The sequence below is a fragment of the Neltuma alba genome, unplaced genomic scaffold (assembly GCF_004799145.2).
Source record: "Neltuma alba isolate B1F8T4 unplaced genomic scaffold, ASM479914v2 tig00012711_pilon, whole genome shotgun sequence".
NCBI classification, from domain to species: Eukaryota; Viridiplantae; Streptophyta; class Magnoliopsida; order Fabales; family Fabaceae; genus Neltuma; species Neltuma alba.
In genome coordinates this window covers 24,302-29,607 of record NW_021637137.1, presented here as the reverse complement: position 1 = coordinate 29,607, position 5,306 = coordinate 24,302, and positions in this window count along the sequence as shown.

The window sequence follows — 5,306 nt, the reverse complement described above, 5'->3', positions numbered from 1 at the left end:
TATATTCACTTTTTTAAATGGAATTCTTTTGTTTTATTGTATTCTATGTAGTGAACATGTTTTGGGGGGGAAAAAAAAAGATAATAACAGTAACTCTAATTTTAAATATAAGAGTTGATTGACTAATTTAAAAAAATTAATAAAATTAAAAATAAGTATTATCTGCACTAAAAATATCTTATTAACTATATGTATTAGAATCATTTTTTCATAAAAAATTTTAATACATATAATTATTATAAATATTACTTTAAAAAATAAATAAACATAAAAAATAAATTAAATTAAAATTTTATGTTTTAAAATTAAATTAAATATCAATTTTCATACAAATAAGTGGGTGCCTCTTTGTAGGATATTTGGGAGGGTAGAGCAATGATGTGATAGGGCAATGAATAGACAGGTCCGACATCCTCATTTGACAGTGACGTGCGAACTTGAAATAACATCATTCGGTAATCAATCTTATTTAAACATAATTAACCTCATCGATCTGTTGCATACACATGCTTTCAGTTCATTTGGTATTATTATTAAATAAATAAATAAATGGCTCATGAGGCATGGCCATCTATACATAATGCAATCAAATACATTTTCCCCGTATATCACAATAAGTTGAACTCAAGTACGTGTTATTATTTGTTACAAACTTTGTATTGGTACCAAAAGAGGTTGAAGTGATGATGCTGGAATTAAAAAGTATCTAATTGAGGAGATTAAGTGAAGAAAACTATGTGATTAATTAGGAGAAATGGAGATGATGGCGTGGGGGAAAAGCCAAAATGTGAGGAAGAGACCAGGATTAAGTGGAAAATAATATGTTGGTACTGGCTGCCCCACTTGTATTCTGCTTTTTGGAGCGAGTCCCATTAACATCCACACGAAAACGATAGGAACAACTGTGATGTCACAGTTCCCTCTCCTCCACTAATTAATTCCCAAACAGTCATCTCATCAATCATCAGTATTGTAATGTTCGATTTCTACCCATATTCTCATCAGCAAAATTATTCATATCATACCAATAATAATACACTCCTAGTCACCTAATATAATATTTGACTGCATTTATAGCTTATGTTTTTTTTTCAAAGTAACTTATCTAACTTATATATAATTCAATATTATATAGGAGTATTTTAAAGAAGTCGTGTCACGCTTGTTAAAATCAAGTAATTTATTTAATTTTTCATTTCATTTAATTAATTAAGTTGTTTTCATTAGAAGAGTGTTATTTATTTGCCAATGGTCTTGTAACTTAGTCATTTAGTGACATGTAGACTCTTTTTATAAATTAGAAGGTCGCGGGTTAAATTCTCGTTAATTCTTGTCCTTTTAATTCAAAAATAAAAATAGTATTTATTTTCTTTTGTTTTTTTGACATTTTAGGCAATAAGTTGGTCTCATCCACAAGTCAAAGGCATATAATTAAACTACTGTTCATCACAAACAACTTAAGTGTCTGCTAGTGATACAATACATATTTGGGTTAGAGGTATGCTTGGATAATTGAAGTAACTAGAATATTAATGAAATTACTCATATAATAGCTTATAAGTGTGTTTTACATAGTTAAAATAAAATTCATCTCACATATTTATTTTGTATTTTGTTAATTATGATAAGCTGTTCTAAACAAACTTTTACTCTGTCATGGGAGTTAGAAGAGTTAATAATCACACATCCAAAGTCTCATGAAATTAACTAATTTATCTGACTTTTTAAATTTAATCAAATTAGTTAAATAAATCTTATATTAAGACCGGAGGAAATATTATTAGCCAATGGTCTTGTAACTTGGTGGCAAGTAAACTCCTCCTATAAATGAGAGGTCTCGAGTTCAATTTTACTTGTAATCTTAGACTCTTAGTGCTTGTCCTTTTAGTTCAAAAATAAGAGTAGCATTTATTTCTTTTTTTTTGTTGACAATTTTAGGCAATAAGTTGCTCTTATCCACAAGTTAAAAGGCACGTAAACTAGTCATTCATCACACAAAACTTATGTGTCTGTTAGTGACACAAAACATATTTGGGTTATAGGTATGCTTAGATTATTGAAGTAGCTAGAATGCTAATGAAATTAAAATTTGCTCCAAATTACATAGCTTGCTCGGCTGCACACAGAGTACTATTTAAGCATAGTTTGGATTTATTTATATAAGAGTTTATAAGTATGTTTTAAGTAAGAATAAAACTCCTCTCATATATTTGGTATTTTATAAATTAAGATTAGCCATCCTAAACAAACTTTTTTTTTTTGTCATGAGAGCTAGAAGAGTTCATAAGTCGCACATCAAAAGTCTCATGAAAAAAAACTGCAAGTTTTTAGATCTAAGAAAGTCTTTCATTCCAAAATGGTCTGTTGATGCGTAGTGTAAGCATTTGTTGGGGATTATGATTAAACACCTAAAATTATATAACCAAGAAATTCAAAACAAAACTTATTTCACTCGATCTCGTATTTTAGGAACCACGGTAGGTAGTTGTTTTCAAAGAACTCGAAACAAGGACAGAGAGAAAAAGAAGGGTTGATGAGGTAAGAGGGGCCGTGGAGGGAGAGAAAGGGGGAGGCGTGGAAGCGGAGAGGAATAAGATTGAGTGTCAGTCAGGGTTATGTCTGGAGTCAGTCTGAGTCTCAGTCAGTCGTTCCCTCAACACACACACTCTCTCTCTCTCTTTGAGGTTTCGGTCAAACTCATACTTCCAAGTCCCAACCATACGTTAATCCCATTCCCACCTCCTCGCGCGTCCACCTCACCTTCCTCCTTCCCTCTCTTGCTTCTCACCCTACCGCGTATGTACATTGGGAAAGCAAGAAACAAGCGAACGATTGTGTATGGAGGTTACTTCGGTGGTGTTTGGATAGAAACCAAACCATATTTCAGAAGTGCTTTTACGGATTACGAAGTAAATATGTGAAGGAGGTTACTTCGTTTTGCGAAAAGTGCTTCTGAAACCATGGTTTTGGAGCACCCAAACAGGCCCTTCCTCAAACTGATGCTGCAGCAGATCGCAGCCCCCCATGACATGAGAAGAAAACAATGGCGGCAGATGTGTGAGGGAACAGTCAAGTTTCAGAGAGCTACAGTAACATACTGTGACACTGCCAGATGCTTTCAATGAACCCTCTTGCCATTTTCTCCTCTTTTACTTACAAATGCTGTTATATTTGACTTCCACTCAAATCATAAAATTTCTACGTATTCCTATTCATAGTCCAAATTCTTATCTGTTGTTAACTCACATTTAGATATCTAAACTCCTCCTGCTAATTCACATTTTGAATCATCATTATCAAATCTGATAAGTTAGATATATATACTTGTCCGACCTTTAATATATGATATAATTACTGAGTTGATTTTGATCCTATCTTGTATTGATCAATTTTTCTTAAATTATCCCTATAGATGCTCCCTCAATCATGATTAAGTAGAAGAGGAAAAAAGAATATTAAGAATAATGATTATGGTGTTTTGAAAAAAAAAATCATACTTTTTATAATTAACTAACTTATTTAATTTTTTAATTTAATTAAATTAATTAAACAGATCTTATAATAAAGATCCAAGGAGTATATATAAAAGCATTTCCCATGAAGCAAGCAAGAGGAAATCCATTATAATTCTAGCAAGCTTTTATTTATTTTTCTTGTCACAGGTCATGTCTTTTTTACCATGTTGTTACAAAACTATGCCTGAAAAGTGAGAGCATGTCATGTAAAATCACATAAAATTCCAAGTGAGAAAGAAATGTATTTTTAACTCTTTTATTTGTCCGCTCATGAGTTTGGAAGTTTGCTCTTCCCTTCACAGTGGCCAACAAGTGTCTTTTGCTGCTTCCACCGTAGAAATTATGTCTCTTGTTTTAGCTTTGGTCGGTTATTTATACTGTTACTTTTACCTTCGCCTATTGTGTTCTGTATTGATACCCCATCAGGTCAAATTGTCAAAGTAAAAAAAATATACTAGCTCCGGTCCTAATTATAAGACCCAATTAATTAATTTGAGGAGATTAAGGAAGTAAGTTAAGTTAGTTATTTGTAACAAATAAGTATTGTCATTCCTAAAATATCCTTGTTAATTAAGTGTGTTGGTTAGAACTATCATTATTAGAAAGACTATCTTGGAAAAAAATACATAAATATGAGAGACAAAATAGATTGGAGTCTTATAATTAGGACCAAATTAAAGTCAAACGGAGTCTTATTAAGGACCGGAGGTAGTATTGTTTTATTTCTGTTTGAATAAAATTTACCTTCGTTCACCCAAAAAAAAAAAAATTGACATTCTTAGGATCCTAGTCATCCGTGTCGTTCATGAACTTGTTTTTCCTTTTTCATTACTGTCCTTTTTTATTAAAAAGATAGGTAAGATTATAAATGAGATTAAACTTACTATCTCCCACTTATAGTGAAGTTTTATATTACTATGACTATTGGTCCGTTGTATTTTTAAATACATCAAAAACACCTTTTCCGTGACACATGCAATTAAGAGGTATAACACAAGGAGCCTCACAAAACAACATTGCTTTTTCATGCTTTTCTTTCATGCTTTAGTTGCAAAGAGCGTTCATCAAAGAAACAGCAAGAATGGAAAGAGATTGCTTAACTATTTAGGCATAGTTAATAACCGACATTTTCCTACAGTGATTTTTTTTTCAAATGAACTTTATCAATTTCTATCTTTTTAAACACTTTTAAAAACTAACGTGACACATTCAAACAATAGTTTGTTAAAAGTATGTTTGAAAAGGACTTTTGGATTTCCAAAATAACCAAACACACAGCAAGATTCCATCGCTACTTTAGAGACCGGGCTGCTAATAACACATCCACTTGATTTCCCCAAAAAAAACAGAGAAGAAAGGATAATATTCTCTTCGGTTTGTTCCTGGCATATCTTGTTCAAAAGAAACTTGGGCCTTACTTTATAATTGTAATTACTGAAGCCCCTCAAAGTTGATCATTAAATTCAATCTTCTAAGGAGAAATGTGATCGTCCATTGACAAATAAATGAATAATGCACTCTTCATTCAATTCACTGGTTCATCTCATAACCACCTAATGGCCACTGCATTAATTGATATAGTTATGAAGCCCAATTGGAACAGTCTGGGTCAATTGGGCCTTGTGCAGCGTATACGGCAAGTCGTTTTACAACTAAAAACTTCTTTCTCTGCTGTCACTCTCCCGATATGCCTTGTAAGAAAAGGGAAAAGATGTAAAACGCAAACTGAATTAACAACCTTCTTGCAAGTATACTGTTAAGCATACAAATACATGGCAGTAGATTAATAGG